The following is a 15140-nucleotide window of genomic DNA, read 5'->3' on the forward strand; positions in this document are numbered from 1 at the left end:
CAGATTATCACTCAGAGTCCATATTTTACACTAGGGTTCATTCTTGGTGTTGTACATTCCTTGGATTTGGACAAGCATATAAAGACATGTATCCATCGTTATAGTATCATACAGAATATTTCTGCCCTGAAAATCCTCTGTGCTCCCCGTATTCATCCTGCCCTTCTGGCTCCACTGATTTTTTTTTACTGTCTCCAGACTTTTGCCTTTCCTAGAATGCCATGTAGTTGAAATCATACAATCATATGCAGCCTTTTTAGATTGGCTTCTTTCACTTAGTAATATGCATTATAGGTTCCTCCATATCTCTTCATGGCTTGATAGCTCAATTCTTTCTAGTGCTGAGTAATATCCCAGTATCTGGATATACCACAGTTTATCTATCCATTCACCTACTGAAGGACATCTTGGTTGCTTCCATGTTTTGCAATTATGAATAAAGCAGCAGACATAAAACAAACATAAGGAGCCAATCTTCTCGGTTGATGAGTTGTCTCATGCAGCTCTGGTCACTAGAGTCTTAGCTTTTCAGCTTAAGAAAATATAAAGCAGTAGGAGAAAAGTTGTGTCTTGTAGATAAATTTACTGGTCAAAGTACACAAAAGATAACAGATGACCTCTTTTCCCTGTTGCATGGCACTATGTCTAAACATGTGTTTTAGTGAAAGAATCTTAAGTACAGAGATGTTAAATACAGACTAATTCAGTCTGATTCTATCTGGCTGGCGCTTTTTTGAGCTGCATTAACCAATTTGGAACAGAATTCACTCTGGGCTTTAACAATTTAGAAGCATAAAGTATCAGAGATGAAGGAATCTAAGCAATCATCTGATTAATATGAGAAAACAGATATCTAGTAATCTTTGTCAGATACAGCCCCAAACTAGAATCTGGGTCTCCTGACTTCAATTCAGCTTTTACTCTATTTTATCTGGTGTCCTCACTTTCCCAATATCTTATCTAATTAAGACAAAATCCTAAGAAAATCTTAGAATCTAAATTGTTGTCAAGCTCACTTTAATTCTCAGGTGATTCAAGTAGCTTAAAACCCACATTGCTCTGCAGCTCTTGTTCTAGGCAATGAGAAGCAGCCAGCTCAGAAAAGCTTTATTCACGTAGAATTGCTAAAGGAAGGGTAAGTTGCTATTTACTTACTTATCCAGTCCCTTGAATTTCTTTTTTTAAACTGAAAGTTAAAGAGGACTTCATCTAGTTCTTATAATTATTCTTTCTCGCAATAACAGGCCAGAAGCTAGGCACTGTAGCAGTCAGGGTTTTGGCTGCAAGTAACAGATATCAAACTCTGGCTAATTTGAGCGGAAAGTAAAATATAGTAAAAAGATATTGGATAGCTCCTAAACTCTCCAGAAGGAGTAGGAATCAAGTTTAGAGGATACACATCAAAAGAAAAGCTGAAAATCATGCCATGGAACTAGTTCTATGAGCACACCCTGCTGCTGCTGCTGGGTGGGAGACATTGTTGATGGCTTTCCCTGAATCACCAGAATTGAAACCTTGGGTGTTGCTGCTTTCCCTGATGACTCCGGAAATTGGATGTAGCTGCCGTTCCAGCTACCACCCATCACCATGAGGTATTTGGTTCAGTCCCTTCTCGTATCTCTAGTCTCCAATTTAAAGTCTGGGGCACTTGCATCTGATTGGCAGAAACTTGATCATGTGCCAATGTCCTAGCAGCAAAGGAGGCAGGAAAAGCTAGTGTCTGGCGTATTCAGTTTCTACAGTGAGAGGTTAACTTTTCCTCGTAAGGTGAGTGGTTCAGATGCTGGGCAGCCAAAAAGAAGGACAAATGTTGACTATAGGGACCTATCACAGTAGTTTCTTTAAAGTTTTTTAAAAATTTAATTTAAAAATTAAAAAATATTTTTAAAAATTAAAAATTTAAACATAATGTTGATATACAACATATCAGTTTCAAGTGTATCATTTTAACTCTTATTTATTGTTTTGAGTGGGCAATATATTTAATCGGTTGCAAAATTCAAAAGAGAAGAAAAGAAATATAGTAAAAAACAAGTCTTCCTCTCACCTGACTCTCAGACATCCACTTCACCTGCCTTGCATGTTTTACTGTCACCAAAATTCACTTCCGCTCCCTGGAGAATTATATCTCCCCACTGCTGCCCCATCCTTTGAAGTCAGGCTTGGCAATGTGATTTGCATAGGTCAATGAAATGTAAGCCTAAGTGGCCAGAGCACTTATGGGCTGAAGCTTAAAAGCCAGTTTAGGTTTTTTCCTCATTTTCTTCCCTTCTACCATGTTGACTGTCAGTATTCAAGGTGGCGCCAGCCTGGGTTCCAGAGTGTGCTAGATATTTTATACTTGCCTCCACAGATTCCACCCTATCCATGATAGTCTGTGCCCTGGGAGGCTGCCTTTTAGGGACTATAGCAGCAGACGCCCTGTCCTCTGTCTTCTGGTTGGGTTTGACTAATGGGAGGTACTGGCCAGACATCAGAGGGCAGAAGGAGAGTGGTGATGGGATATTTATTCTCTCACTCCCTCCCTTCCAGGTCTGCACGGGCTGGTTGCATTCCTCTACCAAATATCTCCAGCTCCTCTTGGGTAGCACCTACTCTCCTGAGGTTTTGGGAGCTGCTGTCATTGGCCCTAGGGTTGGTACCTTCTTTTGTTGATTTCCCTCAACCTTATCCCTCACCTTTTGTAAATAGTCTGTTTATTAAGCTGTCCTTAATTAATTATTTGAGTATGTCATCTGTTTCCTACAGAACTCTGACTGATACACAGAGTGAAGGACAGCTATCATGAACAGAAGACCCTTCCACCAACCAGCGTTGGTCATGTAGCATGAACACTGAGATTTCTGAGTTGTTTGTTTGTTACCACAGCACAACCTTGTCTACCCTGACTAATACCCCATGTTTCTAGTTTCATATAATGCAGTTATATTTTAACCAGAAATTGATGTCACAATCACTGTGGAGCTTAATAAAAATAGACGTGCTCGGGTTCTATTCCTAGAGCGTCTAATTCAGTAAGTCTTAGGTGGGGCCCAGGCTTTGTATTTTTTTTTTTTTTTTCAGGCTTTGTATTTTTAATCAGCTCTAAACCACTGGTTTTGAGGATTTCCAATATTAAGAATATTTCTCACATTGGCCTATGGTTGTTTAGATATACATTATGACTTATGGCATATGGGGCTATATTAGTCAGGGTTCTCCAGAGAAACAGAATCAATAAAAATGTACATCTATATATAGAGAGAGATTTATTTCAAGAAATTGGCTCATGCAATTATGGAGGCTGCTCGTCCAAAATCTGAAGTCCAAGTCTGAAAGCTGCCTGCTGGTGGAATTTCCTCTTGTTCAGAGGTCAGTCTATTGTTTTATTCAAGCCTTCAACTGATTGGTTGAGGACCACTCACATTATGGAGGGAAATCTGCTTTACTCAAAGTCCATTGATTTGAATGTTAATCTCGTCTAAAAACACCCTCATGGAAACATCCAGAATAATGTTGGATATCTGGGCATTGTGGCCCAGCCAAGTTGACACATAAAATTAACCATCACAGGGAGTCATGTGACACATGCATAGGATTAAATGCAAATAATAGAAGGGACTGGTAACCTGATTCCATTGGCAGAAATGGTAAAAAAAAATTGGATACGTGTCGGTATCTGTATCCGTCAGTGTCAGTCAGATTAGACACTGGCTAAAGTCTAAGTAGAAATTCTACATTCACTATGTGTATATAATTTCCCTTAAATCTATACAGAGCAATTCTAACTGTGTAGCTAGATCTGTCTGTTTGGCATCAGACAGACTTAGTTTTGAGCCCTTGATTCCACTCTTTGTTTGCTGTGTGGATTTGGACCAGCTCCTTGAACTCTTTTGGCTTTGGTTTTTCTCATCTATAAAATATTTTCTTTAATGTGAAGATTAAATTAGAAAATGTATATAAAGCATTTAGTACAGTACCTGAAACATAGTTGATGCCCAATATGGGTATTATTAAATATATAGCTTTAAAAAAGATTGAGTGCAAAATTGCATTATAGTTCATAGTCATGTGAAAAGAGACAAACCACTGTGAAGTCATTCAGATATTTTTTCTTTGAAAAATTGAGAAACGGTGGTAATGTAACTCATCATTTCCAGACTTTGATGTGCACACACCATGATAGGGCTCCTGGAAGTGAGGCAGAAAAAGGGGGCTTGGCTAGGTGGGTGGGAGAACAGCTCAGATGTCTTAGCCTTCACAAACCTTATGTCTGGGAACAGTTTCAGATTTGGGATAGTTACATGAATGTATTGGCAAAGAATCCTTCTCTCCTTTAACTAAGTACAAATGATTCATTCCTAACCTTAATGAGAAAAATGAGAAAGGAAATGTGAGCCCAGCGTTGGCAGGAAGAGTCTATGTACATTGTTTTCTGCCTTTCAGCAATCAAGACTGTGGTGTATTGTATAAATCCAGCCTCAGCTTCCCCTCGTCTGCAAGGCAAAGAAAAACCGATGCTCTTGAACCAGGGATACATTCAGTTCAACACAAACAAGAGCCAGGGAAGAGATTAGCAGCAATCTTGTAGTTTTGACAGGTAGAGGTAACCAGAGCTAGCCATGTGGTCCCCTGGATCATAATCTTGACTTTGCCTCATCATCTTCATTATTTGCAGCACATCTTATGGGCAGCTACTAACATTCTGAGATCATCAGTTTGTGATCATCACAATGTCCTTGTTATACTGGTTTAATCCCATGCTGCTTAAAAGACAGGGAATCCAAAACAGCAATCTTAAAACTTTTTGTGTAAAATTCCATAGCTTCCTACAGTACTCTGCTACTGTTCCTAAGAAAGTTTTTGGATAGAACAGCCGATAAATATTTCCGCCTTTGTGTAATGCTCTTAGCTCTTTCTTTACTCATCACATTTTGCTTTGCTCTATTGATTACCTAGGTGCCAGGATATTGGTATCAAGGTTCTGGTGAGAACTACTTTGGATCTTTTAAATGTCTGGTCACCTTCTAAATACTGATGAGGATTTTTCAGAAACACTCCTCTGTTTCATGTTTTCCTGTTCTTAAAAGTAGAAACACAAAAAAGTGTGCCATGAACTAAGTGCAAGATAAAGTCAGCGGGGGGGGGGGGGGTCATAAATATTTCACAACTATACACCATTCTATCATCTTTTAGAAGGTTACTGATTATGTTTTTGAGAGAAACCTCCCTCTAGAAGCATCAACACATCGTTTGCTCTTATTGTTTTCAGGGGTCTTTCTTCCTCTGTTCCTTCCTTTCCTCCACTACCCATTTCTTCAGTAAAGATAATGTGGTACAGGAAAAAGGAAGAGCTGGTGGATAAATCGGGAAGGAAATCAGTAGGACTCAATCCTCCTCAGTCACATGGTCTAACATTTGGACTCTGCAACTCCAATGGACTTTTGTGAGACACAATGAAATAGAACTACATCATCTCTAAGTTTTTCCAGCTCTGTAATTCCATAAACCCCAAGAAGTATTTAAACAAGGATGTTACCTTCTTCAAATGAGGAAATGCCAGAGTTACATAATATGCTGCTTCATCCAAGGTTATCCAAGGCTATCCCTTAGTGGGACATAATTGTATCCCTGTTTTTGAGGAACTGGGTATTAATGGACATTTGAAAAATAAAGACTATTCAAAATATTGATATACAACTTATTACTATCTTAAAGAGTTATCTTTTTGTTTTGCATTTTTTTTGTGATTTTCACCCCTTCATGTACTTTTTAAAATTGAATATAGTTCCCTGTGTGATACAGTAGGACCTTGTTTATTCATTTTATATATACTAGTTTACATCTGCTAACCACAAACTCCCACTCCATCCATCCCCCACCTCCCATCCCTCTTGTGTTTTGCATTTTTTTTTATTGTGGAAAAAAACACACAATGAAAAATTTACCATCTTAACCATTTTTAAGTGTTCAGTTCTGTGGTGTGAAGTATATTCACGTTGTTGTGAAACAAGTCTTCAGAACTTTTCCACCTTGCAAAACTGAAATTCTATATTTATTAAATGTTAATTCCCCTTCTCCCCCCTCACCTCAGCCCCTGGTAGCCATCATTCTACTTTCTATTTCTATGAATTTCACTAATTTAGATACCTCATAGAAAGGAAATCACACTGTACTTGTCTTTTTTGTGACTGGCTTATTTCAATTAGCATGATGTCCTCAAGGCTCATTCAAGCTGTAATATGTGATGAGATTTCCTTCCTTTTAAAGGCTGAATAATATTCTATTACATTTATATATCACATTTTGTTTACCTATTCATCAGCTGATGGACATTTGGGTTGCTTCCACCTCTTGGCTATTGTAATATTGTTGTTTCCGAAATATTGAAATTTAATTTAAATTTCACTTTCTGATTCACTCTGGCGGATTTAATAAACACAATACCATCTGCAAGGCACATCTGACAATCAGAGAGAGTGTGTATCATGAGAAGAGAGCTGAAGGCAGAACCCTAGGGAACCCAACCCCTTTAAGATGCCAGCAGATGAAGAAGAATGATTCTGAGAAGGACGGATCATTGAGAAAGAAGAAGCCCAGGGGAAGGGGGCATTTCCAAGGGGAAGCAGACAAATGTTAGAGATTGCAGGGAAGCCAAGTACGATAATGACAAAAGGGGGTCGGTAATAAGAAAGCTGTGAGGATTGTTTGCAATTTCAGAAGAGGTGAGAAGCTTGACAAAAGTGGGCAGGGGAGTGAGTGGGAAAGGAGAAGGTAGAGAAATCTGTTGAAGACCACTCAACATTTAGGCATGAACAAAGGGGAAGAGATTTAGAGTAGTTAAAGAAGATGTAGCGTTTTTTGTTTGTTTGTTTTGTTATTGTTGTTTCTTAAGCTACAAGAGACTTGAGAATGTTTACATGCTGGTTTCAGTACAGCTGTTGTTACATGAAAAACTATCCCCGAACTGAACAGTTTAAAATAACTTTTTATTTGGCCCCATAATTTTGTGGGTCAAGAATTCAAGAAGGGTTTGGCTGGATGGTTTGGCTTTGAGTTAGGCGGTGTCTGAGACTGGAGGGTCCAGTCTCACCCACACGTGTGGTGCCTGGTGCTCCTTGGAACCTTTCTCTCCTCCAGGGCCTCTCAGTGTGGGTTGGGCTTCTCACAGAATAATCACACTCATTACATGATAACTCCCTTTCAAGAGCGATTATTCCAAGAGACGCAGATGGAAGCAGCAAGGTTTCTTTTGACCTAGACTTGAAAGTCAGAGAACATCATTTCCACTGCTTTCTATTGGTCATGCAAGTCATTAAGGCCCACTTATCTTTAAGAGGAGTGAAGGAATAGACACTAACTCTCTGAGGGGATGGGATGAACCCAAAGAGAGGGAAGGACATGATGGTGGCCATCTTGGAAACAAGTAGAGAAAGAGGGTTTGACGTTATCCAGGGACCTGAGGTTGCAGAAGTGGATGAGACTTTTGAGATTGGATACCCGAAGATGGGTACATTGAAAAGTGTTTGTCAAGAGGAGGGAGCTCCTTTCATGACACTATAATCCTTTATAAGGCACACACTGGAAGGTAACCTAAGGATGTTTTTCAGTGTGTTGCAAAGTCTCAGAGTTCAACCTACTTTTTTCAAGCAGCTGGGCCTCCCTGAGAGGAAGTTCAGGTACTTAGTGAGCCCTTTGTTAAGCCAAAGGGTACTATGGAGAGTCACAGAGTAAATACACTAAATGGTCTACTGCCATTCTTTGATCTTCTGAACATTCCCATCTTAAGTGCATGCTGAGGTAACCTCTGTGGTGAAAGGTCTTCCTTTGACCACACAGGAAGTAACGCTTCTAATAAAGCTAGTGTTCTTTCTCTTTGAGAGGAAGTGTAGTTACAGAGTTAAGATAACTACTCCATTTACTAGCAATGTGATCTTGGGGCAAATTGCTTGACTTCCCTGATCATCAGTTTTCCCATCTGTACAATAGGCACCAATAACCTCACAATAACCTCAAAGCGTTGTTGTGGGAATAAAATAATCCACGTTAAGAGGCACTTAGTGAGCTCTCAGCAAAGGAGAGGTATTTTCTTTTTTTTAATTTTTATTTTTTTTAAACATCTTTATTGAAGTATAATTGCTTCACAATGGTGTGTTAGTTTCTGCTTTATAACAAAGTGAATCAGCTACAGATATACACACGTTCCCATATCTCCTCCCTCCCGCATCTCCCTCCCTCCCACCCTCCCCATCCCACCCCCCAGGCGGTCACAAAGCACCGTGCTGATCTCCCTGTGCTATGCGGCTGCTTCCCACTAGTTATCTATTTTACATTTGGTAGTGTATATATGTCCATGACACTCTCTCATCCTGTCACATCTCACCCCTCCCCCTCCCCATATCCTCAAGTCCATTCTTTAGTAGGTCTGTGTCTTTATTTCCATCTTGCCACTAGGTTCTTCATGGCCCTTTTTTTTTTCCCTTAGATTCCATATATATGTGTTAGCATACTGTATTTGTTTTTCTCTTTCTGACTTACTTCACTCTGTATGACAGACTCTAACTCCATCCACCTCATTACAAATACCTCCATTTCATTTCTTTCTATGGCTGAGTAATATTCCATTGTATATATGTGCCACATCTTCTTTATCCATTCATCCGATGATGGACACTTTGGTTGCTTCCATGTCCTGGCTATTGTAAATAGAGCTGCAATGAACATTTTGGTACATGACTCTTTTTGAATTATGGTTTTCTCAGGGTATATGCCCAGTAGTGGGATTGCTGGGTCGTATGGTAGTTCTATTTGTAGTTTTTTAAGGAACCTCCATACTGTTCTCCATAGTGGCTGTATCAATTTACATTCCCACCAACAGTGCAAGAGTGTTCCCTTTTAGGAGAGGTATTTTTATTATTAAAACTATATGTCTTCAGATGAGCTCCTCAGTTTCATCTTTGGGTGGGAAACAGAAGTTTAGATCATTTAACAGCCAAGGGCATTTGCTGGAAAAGCTGGAAATCACTCTGACTTACTCTCCACAAACGCTGCACTTTGAACAGAGTGGAATTTTACCTCGTGTGCCACAAAAGCTTTACAAGCATCTCCAAGGGCTAGTTTACAAGGAGAAAGTATCTTGGGCACTTATATTAGATAATAAAGCCTACTGAATCAGAGGGGTAAGAAAGGGACTTTGAGAGTCTGTCTAGTTTGCTACCACTTCAGCTCCAGACGTGTGAGAATATGCCTTTGTGCAATAGCTCCCTCCTCCCGCAGCCAGCCCTGCCTTCCCTGGATCCAGCTGAGCTCCTGGAGCCCAGTCTGGCCTGGGTGAGAGCCCCAGGCCTCCTTCTTACCCAGGAGCAAAGTTGGCACAATGATGTTCACCAATCTTTGGCCTTATTTTAAAATGAGATATGACAATAGAGCACTTTGACTAGCATTTTTATAAATACTATAAAAGAAAATCTTCCTTGGGCCAGTTTCAAGAATGTAGGGCCTTGTGCTGGTAATTAATGATGTGGAACTGACCTGATCTCTTTGCTTTGGCTGCCAAATACCCATGACTGGTTGTAACCACGTTATTGGTTCCTCAGCCTTCCCCAAGCCCTTCACAATATTCAGGTTTCTGCAGCTAGAGTCTTTCTACACATGACACTGAGCACTGCCAGAGCCTGCCATTACCCTCCGGAGTCCAGACTAGACACAGCCTGCCCTCCAAGCTTCCCCAGTGCCTGCTTCATCTCCTGCCCTTGCCGTGAAAGTGCAGGGGACTCAGGCAGGTCCTCCATGGCTTCCCTCCAGCCTGGGCATGACCAGGGCCTCTTTCTTCCTCACCTGCTAGGTAGGGTTTCCTGACCCTTTCTTCCATTCTCACACTCTTCATACCCCCGTTAACTCTCAGAAAGACAGAGCTTCTATGTACGCTTAGCCTTTTTTTCTTCTTGCTGGAAAAAAACAAAAGGAAGAAACTCTGATTCTAGCTCTTAATCCAAAATGATTCTGCCCAGAATGTCAGGAAAGGGAGATGAAATGATGGGGGGTGGGGATGGGGACAGGAAGTAGGTGGTTAGCTAATTATAAGTAGCAGCAAAAAGGTTGAGGTCAACAGGGCTCACCAGTCATGTGACAGTAGGTGCTTATCTCCAGGTCAGACGGCCAGACCCTTGTAGGCCAGGCCCATGTGTTCTTTTGTTTTTTTAAACTATTATTTTATTATTATTATTGTACATATCACATAACTATTTGAAGTAAAAAAGAATTAGAGGTCAAAATTTATATTTGATCCATCATTCTAAGAAATGTTTTCATTTGTCTTAGCTTGGGTTCCCCCCATTCACAGTGTTCCTCAGGCTTTTTAAAAAAAATTTTTTTATTAACCCCCAGAGGAATTCTTGAGACATTTTTTCCTAATCACCCACCTCCCCATGAATTTTTTTGTATTTTTTACTACATATATTTTTATTGAAGTATAGTTGATGTATACTATTATATAAATTACACTTGTACAATATAGTGATTCAAAATTTTTAAAGGTTATACTCCATTTATAGTTACTATAAAATATTTACTATATTCCCTGTGTTGTATGATATATCCTTGAAGCTTATTTTATTTTATTTTATTTTTTTAGGGGGAAAATAGTATAAGCTCTCTTTTTTTTTATAACATCTTTATTGGAGTATAATTGCTTTACAATGTCGTGTTAGTTTCTGCTGCATAACAAAGTGAATCAGCTATATGTATACATATATCCCCATATCCCCTCCCTCTTGTGTCTCCCTCCCACCCTCCCTATCCCACCCCTCTAGGTGGTCACAAAGCACCGAGCTGATCTCCCTGTGCTATGCAGCTGCTTGAAGCTTATTTTAAACCTAATAGTTTGTACCACTTAATCCTCTACCTCTATATTGCCCCTCCCCCCTTCCCTCTCCCCACTGGTAACCACTAGTTTGCTCTCTACATCTGTGAGTCTGTTTCTCTTTTGTTATATTTACTAGTGTGTTGTATTTTTTAGATTCCACAAATAAGTGATATCATACGGTATTTGTCTTTCTCTGTCTGACTTATTCTAATTACCATAATGCCTCCCAAGTCCATCCATGATGCTGCAAATGGCAACATTTCATTCTTTTTTATAGCTGAGTAGTATTCCATTGTACATATATATACCACATCTTTATCTATTCATCGGTTGATGGATACTTAGGTTGCCCCCATATCTTGTCAATTGTAAATAAGGCTGCTATGACCATTGGGGTACATGTATCTTTTTGAATTAGTGTTTTTGTTTTTTTCAGATATATACCCAGGAGTGGAATTACTGGGTCATATGGTAGTTCTATTTTTAGTTTTTTAGAGAAATGTCCATACTTTTTTTCACAGTGGCTGCACCAAATTACCTTCCCACCAACAGTGTACGAGGGTTCCCTTTTTTCCACATCCTCACCAACATTTGGTTTTTGTGTTTGGACGATAGCCTTTCTGACAGGTGTGAGGTGATATCTCACTGTGGTTTTGACTTGCATTTCCCTGATGATTAGTGATGTTGAGCATCTTTTCATGTGCCTGTTGCCCATCTGCAGTTCCTCTTTGGAAAAATGTCTATTCGGTTCTTTGGTGCATTTTTAAATGTTTGTTCTTTGATGTTGAGTTTTATGAGCTGTTTATATATGTTGGCTATTAACCCCTTATCGGTCATATCACTTGCATATACCTTCTCCCATTCAGTATGTTTTGTCAATGGTTTCCTTTACTTTGCAAAACCTTTTAAGTTTAATTAGGTCTCATTTGTTTATTTTTGCTTTTATTTCCTTTGTTTTAGGAGATAGATCCCAAAACATATTGCTACAATTTATGTCAGAGTGTTCTGCTATGTTTTCCTCTAGGAGTTTTATGGTATTTGATCTTATAGGTAGGTCTTTAATCCATTTTGAGTTTATTTTTGTATATGGTGTTAGAGAATGTTCTAATTCCATTCTTTTACGTTTAGCTGTCCAGTTTCCCAGCACCACTTACTGAAGAGACTGTCTTTTCTCCATTGTATATTCTTGCCTCCTTTGTTGTAGATTTTTTTAAAAAATTTTTATTTATTTATTTTTGGCTGTGTTGGGTCTTCGTTTCTGTGCGAGGGCTTTCTCTAGTTGCGGCAAGCGGGGGCCCCTCTTCATCGCGGTGCGCAGGCCTCTCATTATCGCGGCCTCTCTTGTTGCGGAGCACAGGCTCCAGACACGCAGGCTCAGTAGTTGTGGCTCACGGGCCCAGTTGCTCCGCGGCATGTGGGATCCTCCCAGACCAGGGCTCAAACCTGTGTCCCCTGCATCGGCAGGCAGATTCTCAACCACTGCGCCACCAGGGAAGCCCCTTTGTTGTAGATTAATTGACCTTAAGTACATGGTTTATTTCTGGGCTCCCCCAAGAATTTTTAATACCTGAGGTGTATTGTAAATTTGTTAGTGTACTGTGTGTATATCTGTACATTTTTGGTATAACGTACACTTTATGTATAAAGCATAGATACACACACAGCACACTAACAACTTCACCCAGATAACCAAGTCTCACCCCTTTGGAACTCTATCACCCCTGTTGAACACGTATGCCCCAGAACCAAACCAAGACAAGGCAAGTAGTTAATTTAGGAGATGAAGAAACCTCAGTGAAGTGGGACAGTGAGACAGGAAGGAAGGAAGCCAAAAGAGCATGAGTTAGAGCAGGTGCCACTGGCCTGTCATCTGACAGGCGTGCTCTGCGAACCAGGGTGCAACTCCCACCTCCAGGATATCTTGCCTGAGAGGCCAGGTATATACCCAGCCACTTTCATTAGTTGTTGGTTGAGGATTGTTCCCAGGAGGATATTAATTCTCCAGCAATTTAATTTTGCCCCTTGCTCGGGCAGAATGTCTGTAGAGGACAGAGAAAGTCCCCAGGCGGAGTCGTGGGTGCTGGCAGCAGTCTGAGGTGCTCATTCAGGGCACATAAAATCGTTAAGTACTGGCGGGATCTGGGGTGGGCACTGATGTTTGCTGTGTTATTATTCTTGTAATAGACTTTATTTTTTAGAGCAGTTTTAGGTTCACAGTAAAACTGAGCAGAAAGGACAGAGAGTTCTCATATGCTCCCTGCCCCCCACACATGCATAACCTCCTCTGTTATCAACATCCACCACCAGAGTGGTTCATTTGTTACAATCAATAAACCTACACTAACACATCATTACTGCCCAAAGTCCATAGTTTACATTATATAGTTACATATGTTACCTTACATAGTTTGCTCTTGGTGTTATACATTCTATGGGTTTTGACAAATATATAATGATATAGATCTACCATTATAGTATCATACAGAATAGTTTCACTTCCCTAAAAATCCTCTATGCTCTGCCAATTCATCCCTCCCTCCCTGCTGCATCATTTTTTGTTTCCTTCTAGTTCAAGTTACCATGTTTCACAATTTTTACATAGGTGTAATCACAATCAGGGTGGGGATATAATTTTGTACTGTGCTTTTTTCACCTGAAGTATTTTTTCAGGTTGATACAGTTTTCATAACTATAACTTTTAAAGACTGCATAATTTTGCTTCATATGCATATACTATAATTCCCATGACTATTCCCTTATTGTTAAGCATTTCATTTATTTCCATTTTTTCCTGCTGTTATAAATGAATAGATTGCTAGAAAGACAAAACTAGAAGGCATTCATTAAAACACAGCAAAGTGTTAACAGTGGTTGTCTGTATGTAGAATTCTAGGCAATTTTTTTTTGTTCTGCCTATTTTTCTATAATTATTTTTATAACAGGAAAAATAACAGTTTTATGTATTAACTTGGTTAGGTTAAACCTAGTTATTAAATCAAATGTTATTCTAGGTGTTGCTGTGAAAGTATTTTGTAGACATGCTTAACACCTAACCATCAGTTAACTTTATGTAAAGGAGATTATCCTCAATAATCTGGGTATATTTTATGCAATCAGATAATTTGAAAGGCCTTAAGATCAAAACTGAGGTTTCTGTGAAGAAGAAGGAATTCTGTCTTGAACTGCAGCCTCGGTTCCTGCCTGAGTTTCCAGCCTGCCCTTCCTGATAGACTGCCCTTACTCACAGCCTGCCCTATGTATTTTAGACTTGCCTAGCCAGCTCCCACAGTTATAGCCGATTCCTTGCTATAAATGTATTCCCTCACCCTCAGGGGGAACCCTTAATGATCAAATAATCTCTCACTGTCCCCTCCCCCCAAAAAAAGACACTGCAAAGAACATCTTAAGGCATACAGATTTTTCCCCCTTATTTGTACTTTTTGTCTTCCCAGGATTGAGATTTCTGGCTGTTGCATGAACATATTTAACTAACACACACATTCTTTATTATGAATCGCAAATAATTGGTATAATGAACCCAGGAGCCAAATTAAAGAGTGAGCCAGATGGGCATGTAATGAGGTGTCAGTCTAAAATGGGTCCTGAAGCATCTCTAGAAATGTAATAAGATGGAAAAAATTGTGTTCACCAGAAGCCCTCTCAGGGAGATTACCGTGTGTGATGAGAAGGAACAATTTGGTAAATTGTTTGGGCTGCGGCAATGAGGCTTCCAAAGAGAATAATCAAAGAAAAGCTGATGGTCTCTAAACTGGCTTCTAAAAGTGGTGGTTCTGTTTAATTGTAAGAATTTTTTTGTGGGCTGCAGTATGTTAGTTTGGGACCAGAGTTGAACTGCAAGGTGAGGCAGAGCTCTTTCCAGTGGTCAGTGGGCCCCCATGAAGTCCTTGGCATCCCCTCTAGGATATTTGAACAAATATTTAAACAAATGTCTGTTGAATGAAGTGCCAAAATATTCGTCTGAGTCCACTTATCTAGGCCATCCCTTATGGACTTCAAGTTGGAACCTGAATTAAGTTGATTAACTACATGCAGTAAACTACATGTTTACTGCCCTGGAACGATAGGGGCAAATGTTGACATTTTTAGGGTTTAGAGAGAGTTGCATAGAGGAGGGACTATGGAGAGCCTGAATCCCAGAAGACTCTGTAAAGATGTGGGGTTTCAAGAGCTGTTTTCCATTTATTCAAGCAATGTATTTCAGGTACCAGGCATTATACTGAGAGCTATGGGTACAGAATTCAGAGAGACAGTGATGGACCCTCTTCCCAATGGAGTC

General features: G+C 39.8%; 1 pseudogene across 1 annotated transcript in view; it reads left to right on the forward strand.

The window, feature by feature from the left end:
* The first annotated feature begins 359 nt into the window (after window positions 1-359).
* Window positions 360-15140, forward strand: part of LOC309655336 (putative E3 ubiquitin-protein ligase TRIML2 pseudogene) — a 396542-nt pseudogene continuing 381761 nt past the window's right edge. Inside the window, exon 1 of the transcript XR_014268824.1 lies at window positions 360-374. The product of XR_014268824.1 is annotated as a putative E3 ubiquitin-protein ligase TRIML2 pseudogene (transcript). The remainder of the gene's footprint in view (window positions 375-15140) is intronic.

Source organism: Balaenoptera physalus (genome assembly GCF_965194825.1).
Source record: "Balaenoptera physalus genome assembly, chromosome: 2".
Taxonomy (NCBI): domain Eukaryota; kingdom Metazoa; phylum Chordata; class Mammalia; order Artiodactyla; family Balaenopteridae; genus Balaenoptera; species Balaenoptera physalus.